Genomic DNA, 11,637 nt, shown 5'->3' with positions numbered 1-11,637 from the left:
GCACCTGATACTTTGTCCTACCAATGTTCATCCCCCTTTTGTTCCTGCAGTTTATGGATTACTTTTCTGCAATCTAAATTTTTGCCTTCACTTAAGAAATGTGTTCCTCCTTCATACATTTCCCATCTTCAAAAAGTTTTATGAAAAGAAGATAGAATAGGTTTAGTACTTGCCCATTGATCTTCAAATTACTCTAATATGGTCCCACAGTACCATTTCAGTAACATTTCAAAGTTACCATTTTATTGTGCATTTAAAGTTTTTATTCACAAGTACAATAAGAGCTAAAGGTTGCCTGGCAAGTCTCTGGACCTAACAGATCAGGTGTCCATTGACTGATACCCTAAAATTTGGAAAGAGTGTTTCTGAAGTTGCCTTTGTAGAATGGAAACTGCTGAAATGACTATAATTCCTACACACATGGGTAATCTTAAAAGCTCCTGATCCTGTGGCAAGAGAACTACTTGCTAAGTCACCCTTTCTGGAAGCTGGTGCAATATTGGTGTGGCAAGGAGTCACTTTATAGACTCCTCCCAACTGATGGGATTTCTGACATGCCTGGGCCATCACAGGAAGAACACACATTGAAACAGGTTCAGACTGGCACTGCTAATCTAATCTTAGAAAGAAACCCAAAGGTTTGATTATGACTGCTTTAGCTTCTCTGTGTTTGTGTCAAACACCCTGTTCAATTCTCTTTAGCCCTTCCCAATATAGGTTTCTCTCATGAGCAACTCCCTTCACCATTGATTGAAGGTTGTTTATTCTTAACTGCAGTTCTCATTAGTAGTGATCACATATTACTGAGCACTGATACTTGCCCATATGACCCTGTCTGTTCATTAAGATCCTTATATGAGACCCTGTTCCAGAATGTTGCATTTGGAGTTTAGATGAGTGGCAAGCCTTTTTTGTAGGGCACCCATGTATGGAATAACATCTTGAGATTATCTATCTGGTTCCTTCTTTCAAACTTTTAAGTGCTGAATCAAAACTTTTTTATTTTCTGGAGCTTTCAGGGATCATTTGTTACTATTTTTAATGCTACTGCTGCTGTTGATTATAATGTCCATTTTTAATTTGTTGGTTTTTAATTGAGATCACAGTTATGAATTGCTTTATGCTTGATTGTTACCTGCAATGAAGACTTTCCAAGGTAGAAAGATGGAGCATAAATGTTTTAGAGAAAGAAAGTAAATAAAACTGACATTTGAATGTTGGCAACCTTCAGTCTCGAAAGACTATGGTATCGCGCTCTGAAAGGTGGTTCTGGAACAGCGTCTAGTGTGGCTGAAAAGGCCAATTCGGGAGTGACAATCCCTTCCACACCAGGAGCAAGTGCAGTCTGTCCCTGGTCTGTCTCCCTGGCTATGGGCCTTCCTTCTTTGCCTCTTAGCCTCAGACTGTTGGCCAAGTGTCTCTTCAAACTGGGAAAGGCCATGCTGCACAGCCTGCCTCCAAGCGGGCCGCTCAAAGGCCAGGGTTTCCCACTTGTTGAGGTCCACTCCTAAGGCCTTCAGATCCCTCTTGCAGATGTCCTTGTATTGCAGCTGTGGTCTACCTGTAGGGCGCTTTCCTTGCACGAGTTCTCCATAGAGGAGATCCTTTGGGATCCGGCCATCATCCATTCTCACGACATGACCGAGCCAACGCAGGCGTCTCTGTTTCAGTAGTGAATACATGCTAGTAGTGAATACATAAATGTTTTAGAGAAAGAAAGTAAATAAAACTGACATTTGAATGTATCTTATTTTAAACTCTGTGAAAGAATCAACTTCAAAGTATGATATGGGAAGATGAGAGAAAGATATGCAGGTGATATATCTTGTAGCACCTTGAAGACTAACACATTTCTTTTAACAGAGGTGGCATCTACTACTGTGGATAGTAGTTGTGGTGATCAGAGGGGTAGTCCTAATGCCAGTGCCTCCATTCCTCATATCTGGGCCCTATGCCAGGGCCAAAATTAAGTTGACTTCGCTGCCACCACAAGGTCAAAGCCAGGCAGAGATACACATCTGCAAAAGTCTCCATCCCAGTTGCCTAACAAATTCCAACAACCCTAATGCTGTAGCATGGAAGCAAGGCTCTGATGGAGTTAAACCATCAGGCAGGCAGATAATGAATTAAATTTTAAAGATGAGGTTACTTACAGCCCATTCCTAACCTGCTCTGGAATAGGCAGGCCAACTGGCCTGTGCCATATCCAATGCAGATTTGGAGGTGAAAGGAGAGCAACTTGGAGTAAGGGGACTTATGTCCCCTTACTCCACGTAATACCCCAACATTTGGTGTGTAATGTTGGGCTGCTCAGGTTAGGATCCGGCCTAAGTGCTGGAGGCCAGTCTCACAAGGGACTTGTGCTGGCCCAACAGAGAGTTGGGATTGCACCCTAAACCCCTTAACTAGAGGAGGAAGTTACTAATGCAAGGAGGAAAGAATAAACAAGCAGGCTTGGAAGGTGAACATTGACCATGCCCAGGTATGTATCTTAGTAAAGATACAATCAAGTGATTGTAAACAAAAGCAAAAGTGAAATAATTCCCTAACAAGCTAAAGGCTACAATCCTATACATACTTACCAGGGAGTAAGTCCCATTGAACTCAATGGAACTTACTAAACGTGTAAGTTCTCGACAACTTACTAGACATGTAAGTCTAGTCATGCATAGACTTGCACTGTACGTCTCACTGTTCCCTGTCTGGTACTTCCTCCCAGGCCAGATTGAAGAGTGTATCACACCGTCTGATCCACTGAAAGTAGGTGAGAGTTTGGCCTTACACAAGATGTGATCTCTGAAACAGCTGATCTGGAACATTTGAGCATCCTTGTGTTTAACGTCACAAAACCTAGGGCTGATGATGTTGGCCCATTTGATTGGGTAGTTACCTCGGCATTTCTGTCTGCTCTCTGAACCAATCAAGTGGGCTTGATTGACTAATGCATGCCAATCCCACCATGGAGGCTGGCTAGGATCTATTGTTCTTACTTAATCCATTTGAAGACAACAAACACACAAAACAGATCATATGTCTGCCTAACCATATGGTATTTCCACAATGGGATTGATTTCTGAAGGAAACTTCTTACCTTTGGAATTGAAGCTGTGGTTTTCCTTAATGGATAGAGAGAGAGAGAGAGAGAGAGAGAGAGAGAGAGAGAGAGAGAGAGAGACAGAAAGAAATGAGAGGAGCTCAGCCATCACATTAGACAACAAAAGTTTATGCTACAATAAATAAGTTAGATCTCAGGGTGCCATGGGACTCTGTTATTTTTGCTGCACAGACTAACAAGGCTGTCCCTCTTGGTCTGTAGGTTATGTGATTGGGTCCAGGAGTTATTGATACAAAGGCATTTTAGAAGTATGTAATGAAACCCAAACAAATGTGTTAAAATGGGACTACTGCCTCCATTAAAAAGTCACAGAAACTGTAGTGAAACTTGGTCACGTCCAGAGTAATGCTTCCATGGATGGAAGTACACCTGGTGGATGCAAACTTCCTCTGAGAATGGAAGGAGCAGATAAAACATTCCCATCCCACATAGAAATGCTAAGCTGAGCCTTACTGAGTGACTTTCCTCCACATACAGGCTTTCCTATATGGGCAGGGCTGGCCCAAGCCCTCCTGACGTGTGAGTTTTAAAGCCAAATACTGCTCCCCTCACCTGATTACATTCTAGCCTCTGTTCCTCCCAGTCTCCAACATTCTAGTGCAGCAGTCCTCTCCGCATTTCTTCTTCCTCTCTGTACCCCTCTTCCTTTTCCAATACCAGGGAGTAGGAGGAGCAGTGGAGGCAAGCAGGGCCCCAAACCAATTTGCAGCCTGAAGGGACTGTTTCAGTGGATCTCATGGATGGGCCACCCTTACATATGGGAAACTGTCATAGTAAAAAGAATGGTCAGGAGTTGTTTCATAGCACTGAGCAAATGACTATTCCAGGAACATTTTCGACGTGGCTAAAAACAATCTTTAATCATTGAGGTATGATGGCTGAATGGTATTATTGCAATATATGAAGTGGAAGAAAACCGCCAATAAACTAAATCTGTGTTGTGGTATATGTGGCTCTTTCATTTTGCTACTAAGAATATTTCTATACCAATTTTCAATGAAAATATTCAGAAAACAGATTCCATTGCAAAAGAATGGAAAAAAAATGGTTACCTGTCTCCATCAGGCGAACAGTCTCAAACAAACAGTACAGAGCCTCTGGAAAAGAAGTGGTACAGTTGCTCTCTCCCAGCTAAGTATAAAAGAACCATCACTTTACAAAATGCCTCTTTGCAGCTGGCGTTTTAAAGATATGTTGGAGTGAACTCCAGTACTAATTTAAGCATTTAATTTACACAAACACCTTCAATCTGAGTTCTTTTGATGTGAAACATCAATAATATGGATGGACTGATCAATTTTGAGAGTGATCGTCATACAGGAAAACACTCTGAGAATTTGACTAGCACAGAAATTGTTACTGCTACTGTCAGAAAAACATTAGAATGCAAACATGCTTATTCATTTATATTGCCTTCAGTGGCACCACCATGTGTAACCAAATATCACTTAGGCCAGTAGTTCCCAAACTTTTTAGCACTGGGAAGCATGTTTTAAAATGACACCCTATTGGGACCCACCTAGGTTTACCAGACTTTAAAATAAGGAGACCAAGAAAGAAATAATATTTTATTCATAAGTAGTAATAACCAGAAAAAAAGATCCTCAAACATTGATCTCCCTATGTTTACACATGCTTGCAAAATGCAGGAGCTGAGCTGTTTACAGAGTAATTAGCAGCTACATTATTTGATTTTTGAAGAGTCTTGGAGACAATTCATTATCTGATCTTTCCTTCACCCTTTGGCAACCACCAAAAATCAGGTCACAACTCACCAGTGGGTCCTGACCCACAGTTTGGGAACCACTGATCTAAGTTATGCAGTTCTGTCATTCTGCTCACCAAATGATGACTTGGATCACATGTATGACTGAGGGTCCAACTACACATCACATGGGAGACCTCCCTATGCTTTATTTTATAACCAAATATTTATAAAATGGGGGGGGGGGATGTTGCTGCCAGTTTCATCAGAGCAACACTGCCATGGAAGAAGGCACTTAACTCTTTCTGCTAATGCTGTTTTTCTTATCCAAATAGTGTCCCTGTGGCTGTTATTGCCAAGTGGGAAAAATATTTCACTTGGTTACAGCCTGGCTACAGGCTGTAGCCTGTACAATATTTCATTTGGCTACAGCAATTCGATTGGGAAATGATTCTGGGGCAGGTGTAATGCATGTCCTCACTTGACACAACTACAATGAGCCTCCCATGATTGCACTTAATTAAAAAGGAAGACAATTGAAGATAAGAGCACATATTTCATATGCAAAGTACTGTAGTTTGGCTACTTTCTAAGGAGGAAAACTGAACAATGAACAATAGCAACAGCAACTGGCTGGAAACAACAGCACTGATCCAGATAAAAACAGATTATCAAGTTTTCTTCATATCAATTTACAAGCCAAAAATGGCTAGTTTTTACTAAAAAAATCAACACTGGAGAAAATGCAGTAAAATGCAACTGAATCTAAATTTCACTGTGAATTCACTCAAAATCTCTTTTAAAATAGAAATGACTGTTCCAGTGCAATCCTATCTTGCGCTGGAACAGGCAAGCCACGAGGCTTGCACTGTATCCAGTGCAAGACAGGGCAGCAAAGTGGCTCAGCCACTTTGGGGAACTCTTCCCCTTACCCCCAGGTAAGCCACTGCAGCCGCGATAGGTCTCCTCAGACTTGCGCCACCTCCTGAGGTGGCACAAGTTCAAGGAGAGCAGAGCAGCTTGAAGTCTCTCCGCATAACAGCCAGATTCCAACCCCGCCTCCCACTCCCCACCAGCCCACCCTCCCCTCACCCCGGAACACCTCCCTCCTGCTTCCTCCCTGCCTCCTCCCCACCCACCCCAGAGCACGGCTGACACAAGACTTCCTCTGCAAACCACCACAGAGGCTGGATGCAGCCTCTGTGGGCCAGCACACCTCCATGCACTGGTGCAGCTTGCTCCCAAGGAGCACTGGCAGACCTGGAGGGGGGTAAATGGGGCAAATGCCCTGAGTGCCGACCCTCCAGGGGTGCCTCCCCGAGCCTAGCCCACCCTGCCAGAGGAGGAGTGTCCAGGAGCGCTGCGGAGAGGCAGCTTGCTGCCTCTCCGTCAGCGCCTCAGCACTGACTGAGCCGCCCCCTCCCCTCCTCCTTTATAGGAGGATAGGAGACAGGCACCCTAGAGAGACACTGACTCTCTAGGGCGCCCGTCTCCTATCCTCCTATAAAGGAAGAGGGGAGGGGGTGGCCCAGCCGGCGCCAAGACACTGCCTGAGAGGCAGCTTCCTGCTGCCTCCCAGGAGTGCTCCTGGGTGCCCCTGCTCCGCCTCTGAGGGCATCCCTCAGTGGCAGAGGGGAAGCAACGCTCGCCTCCTCCGATTTCGGAGGAGACGCGTGCCGCTTCCTGGGCTCCAGCAGAGCCTTCTGCGCCACTTACAAGCAGTGCAGAGGTCCCATTGCAGCAATCTGGGGCTGCTGGAAGCCCACCTGTCTGGGGCGCCACTTCCATCAGCCCCAGACCACTCCAGAGGAGACCTCCATGCCGCTTACAAGTGGTGCAGAATGCTCTGCCGGGGCGCCCCTCCTCTGCCTCTGAGGGCGTCCCTCAGAGGTGGAGGAGAAGCGGCGCCCACCCCATCCCATTTTGGAGGAGACGTGTGCCGCTTCCCAGGCCCCCATGGAGCCTTCTGCGCCGCTTCTAAGTGGAAGCAGCCCCAGAGCACTGCCATGGAGACCTCTGCACCACTTGTAAGCGGTGCAGAAGGCTCTGTGGCGGCCTCAGCTGCCACCTCCATGTCCCCTTATTTTCAAAGGGGGAATGGAAGAGATAGCTGCACAGAAGTAATTGCGGTGACAATGACGTCACCAAAATTACTTCTGGGTCAGCAGCTGGGGGGCAGAGAAGAGGGTGTGGGGAGCAAAAATGGGGGTGAGGGGTGGAAAATGGGGGGTTGCCCCAGGCGCAGGGACCCCCAGGAATGCCACTGCCGAGGAGGCGCTAACGTGCTTTATGGCACATTTGCAACCCCCTTAAGCTGGCACAAGGGACTTGTGCCAGCCTAACTCATGGTTAGGATTGCGCCCTTACTTAACTTTCTTTCAAAGTAAGGCAATTTTATAAGTAAGGCCATTTTTATACACAGGTATTGATGAATATATTGCATATGAAGCCAATGGAATTCATACAAGCAGAACAGCATGGAGCCACATAGTAGCCAATATGATGTGAACAGGATTGCTCTTTGACCTATCTGCATTGCAAAGGAATCTAGCTTTGCTCTCTAGTGATTCTAAATCATTTTGTTTTTCCAGTTCCAGTAACATTCCAGTTTACACATGAGCATTTACCATTCTGAGGTTGCCTAATGGCCTAATCCTATCCAACTTTCCAACACCAAAGCAACTGCAATGCAACAAATGTTCCCTTATCTTGAGGAGGCTTCCATAACTGCCCCTACACCACAGGACGCAGCGCATGTCCCACTGGCACGAATGCATCAGTGCTGGAAAATTGGATAGGATTGGGCCCTTTACATAGCTATGGTAACAGCTTATATCCCATACAACAGATTTCACCTCCACCTGATTGACCAAACAAATGTCAATTTGTTAGCATTGCAATCCATGATAACATCTGTTGGATCATGCAGCTATTATATGATTGCTTCACCACTGGTTAAAATGTCTTCACACCTTTTATATAAGCTTTTCAGTGCCATGATAGACTGATGATCTGCAGTTTGAAATATGATTATGTTGCAAAAGAGAACATAGTCATGCCAGAAAGAAATTCATATAGGAGAGTGAATTGTTACTGTAAGGTTTACTAGTAGAGTAATGATTTTAAATGTATTTGCTTCTTCCTCAAGGAAGGTGATCAAGGTGTCTAGAATCCTCAAGGTGATTCGATCACCTTTCTCCTACTATATATTTTAGACCTAGTGATATTCCTCATTAATAGAGGTAGGTGAAAACCGTTTTATTTTTTCACAGATTTCAGTGTTTTTTAAAGTTAGAATTGCAGAAAGAGGTGTCATGTGTTTTTATTAAGGCCAAATTTTTATAAATTATAATCACTTTAAAACTGTGCTAGGTATGTGATATAGGTGGTATACTGTCAGCAGATTCAGGAACATGCATGTAAAGGTATTGTGCAGGGTTATTTTGTTTGAATTTTACAAAAATGAGAAGTGCAGAAAGTGGTGTTATGTGGTTTTATTTCATTATTACAGAAGAAAAACCCCAACCACCTCTACTCAATCTTGAGCTGCCTGCTCCAGCACAGGGCTGCGGCAGCACAAAAAATGACTTGCCACCACATCCTACATGCTCCAGGCAGCTGCTGGTGGCTCCTTGGGAGAAAAGGACTATTGTCCCTTTCTCCCAGGTAAATGGAGTAGCCCCACAATGGGGCTATTCGATTCACCACCAACCCAAAGATCGTGGTGAATCAAGTGCCTCCGTGTCAGGCGGTGATCCCGACGCAGAGGTTTTGAATCTGGTGGAGCGTCCCACCTCCCTCTCTGCTCCCTCCCCCCAGCATGCCCTCTCCTCACTTCCCCATCTCACCTCCTCCCCGCCCTCTCCCCACCCTCCGCCCACCTTTGCCCTCCCTGGAACGCCTCCTTCCCACCTCCCCCCACGCCCTCGCTTTCCTCTTTGCTGCTCGACAGTCTGTGCAACCACTGAGCAGCAGAGTTTGGGTGCCTGCCCAGCACTAGCCCAGTGCCAGCCAGCTAGCATGGGCACTCGCCCAGCATTAGGGCTCACAAATGTGCCTTACAGCACATTTGCAACAGTGTGCAATGGCAGTAAACTGGCACGCAGAGCTCAGGATTGGGCTCTAAATCTTTCCCACCTGGACAACACAAAGCTTGATGCCTCCATCAGCATGGAGGCTTGTTTCAGCCTCCGCAGACCGGTGCATCTCTGCATGGTGGCCTAGCCGATTCCTGAGGATGCACAAATGTGTCTTATGGCAGTTTTGCGACCCTCCTAGCCCAAGTAAAGGGCAGGATTGCACCCAAAGTCAATAACTCAGCGTCTTCCTGTCCCAAAAGGGCTCACAATCTAAAAAGATGCAGAAGAATCACCAGTAAACAGCAACCAGAAAAGACACTGCTGGGGTGAGGAGGGCCAGTTACTCCCCCCTACTAAAAAAAAGAGGAGAACTAGTAGTAATAGTACATACTTCTTTTCAAAACTATCTTGACAGCGGAAGTCCCACCTTTTTTTACAGAAATCCCACTGCTTGAGGGGGTTCATGTGACCCCTCAAACAACTGCCCCCCATTGCCGCCGACCAATTGGAAGGGGTTTTGTGGTGCCAGAATATTTGGTATGGCAGGAAAAGGACCCCCCAATGAAGTGTTGGAAAGGGGCTCATGTGACCCCTCAAACAACTTTCCCAATCGCCGCTGACCAATAGGAAGGGGTTTTGTGGTGCCAAGGTATTTGGTATGGTGGGAAAAGGAGCCCTCCAATGAAGTGTTGGAAAGGGGTTCATGTGACCCCTCAAACAACTGCCCCGTTGCCGCCGGCCAATAGGCAAAGGTTTCGTAGCTCTCGGACCACCGAATGGAACCAATGGGAACAGGCCTGGGCATGCTGCTGTATTTAAGGTTCTGGCCTTTGGGGAAGGGAGAAAGCTGTACAGCCTGCTGCAGCCATGGCATCCCCTCTGAAAAGCACACCCGCTTTACCTTCCAGGATGGAGACTCCCCAGAAGCCCTCCAATTCTGAAAGCCACACTCAGCAATTGTTCAAGATGGAGAGCCCGGAAGACCCAGAAACCATGCAGCCTTCTGGGGTGGAGACCCCAGTCAGGCCAACTGATTCTCAAAGCCTACCGCGAGCACCTATGAAGAAGCAGAAATGCATACATGATGATGAAAGCTCAGAAGTGTTACCGTTTCCATCACTGAACCTGGTTTACCAGTTTGCAATGGAAGATGAGGTTGTATCTCGTGAAAGTGAAGCAGAGAATGAGTCAATGCCAAAGGTAAAATCTGTGTGCATGCGAATGCATGTGTTGACTGATTTGTAAAAAAGGTAAAAATACTTATTTGTGTTTTTTCTGTATGGTAATCCAGAGGATGAGAAGCAACATCAAGACGCTTACAAAACTTTACGTAACATCCTGGGGGTTCTCCCACTGGACAGACATAACTATCTGACATCACAAACACGCCAAAGAATCACAAAAAGTGTGCTGAGAGCAACCCTGTATGCCATTGTGAAGTACTGTGTGAGCAAGCATTTGGAGGATTCATGTGAAGGATGCAGTATTCGTGCCCCTGCCCAGGAGGCTCATGAATGTTTTGACTGGACTCATGAATTTATTAGAGAGAAATTGTGTAGGATTATGAAAAAATTAAATATTGGCTGCATTGTCCATACAAGCTTGTGTATAGCGTTCTTGCTGGGGTGTCTGGAAATTAAGCAAGATCTCCCAGAATACCTGATGGGCATGCTGGAGCAATTACAAAATGATTCTGAACCTCACAAAACAATTGATAAGCTTATCAGATTTGAAGATTGTGTTTTTTTATTTTCTGTTGAAAGAGTAGTCAGGGCAAAGCTGTTTTTGTTTTACCTGTGCTGAGGGGGTTGCTTATTAATTATATATGTGACTGTATGGAAATAAAATCAGATATAATTAAATATTTACAGGTCTTGCGTGTTAGTGAAAAGAACATACTGTTTGTTGCTTACAATAAATTTTGTTATGCATTATTTCATGTGAATTTAGAAGTATTTTAATACTTAGTACAGAGAAGACAAGGGGGATGTGAAATAAAAAAGAGCCAAGGGAGATTCAGAAGTTTTTAACATTCCTGAACTAATTAAGTTTCAGGGGTGAAAAAACAAAGAAATTGATCAACAACCGGTTAATCGATCAATGAGTGACATGGGAAATGTTTTTGATCAGTTATAGGATTTTTTTTTCCAGATGTGAAAACAAGTATCATCAGGGCCTTTTTAAAAAAACATTCCTGAACTAATTAAGTTTCAGGGGTGAAAAACAAAGAAAATTCCTGTTATTTGTTTATGCATGGCCTGGGAACAGACATTGAATGATAGGCCAGGTATGGGGGTGCAGAGATTTTCCCTATAAAAGTGGGACACAGCTCTGTCAGAATACTGAAGATCAGCCATAGAAAAGAAGCCTACATTTTGGTGAGTAAAACTTCTCTCTCTCTCTCTCTCTCTCTCTCTCTAACTGTATGTCTGTGTATCTAAGCCTGTCAGCTGTTGCATTAAAAAAAGTTTTTTAACCCTATCAGACTCAGGGGTCTGGCTTCTCACTTTTTTGGTTTGATTATTTTGAGTAAAACTTCTCTGTGTATGTAAGCCTGTCAATTGAAGGGTAGCTATAAAAAAAGTAAGCAGGTAGAAGATTTTTGTTACTGTTGCCCCCCCCCCCCCAAAAAAAAAACCATCAGAGCAATAGCATCTGGAAGAGTTTTCAATCAAATTTAAGCTCTGTGCCACCGGCACAGAGCTTAAATTTGATTGAAATCTCTTCCAGATACTAAT

This window comes from Tiliqua scincoides, chromosome 1 (genome assembly GCF_035046505.1).
Source record: "Tiliqua scincoides isolate rTilSci1 chromosome 1, rTilSci1.hap2, whole genome shotgun sequence".
In the NCBI taxonomy this organism is placed as follows: Eukaryota; Metazoa; Chordata; class Lepidosauria; order Squamata; family Scincidae; genus Tiliqua; species Tiliqua scincoides.
Note: the sequence above shows the minus strand (reverse complement) of the source record.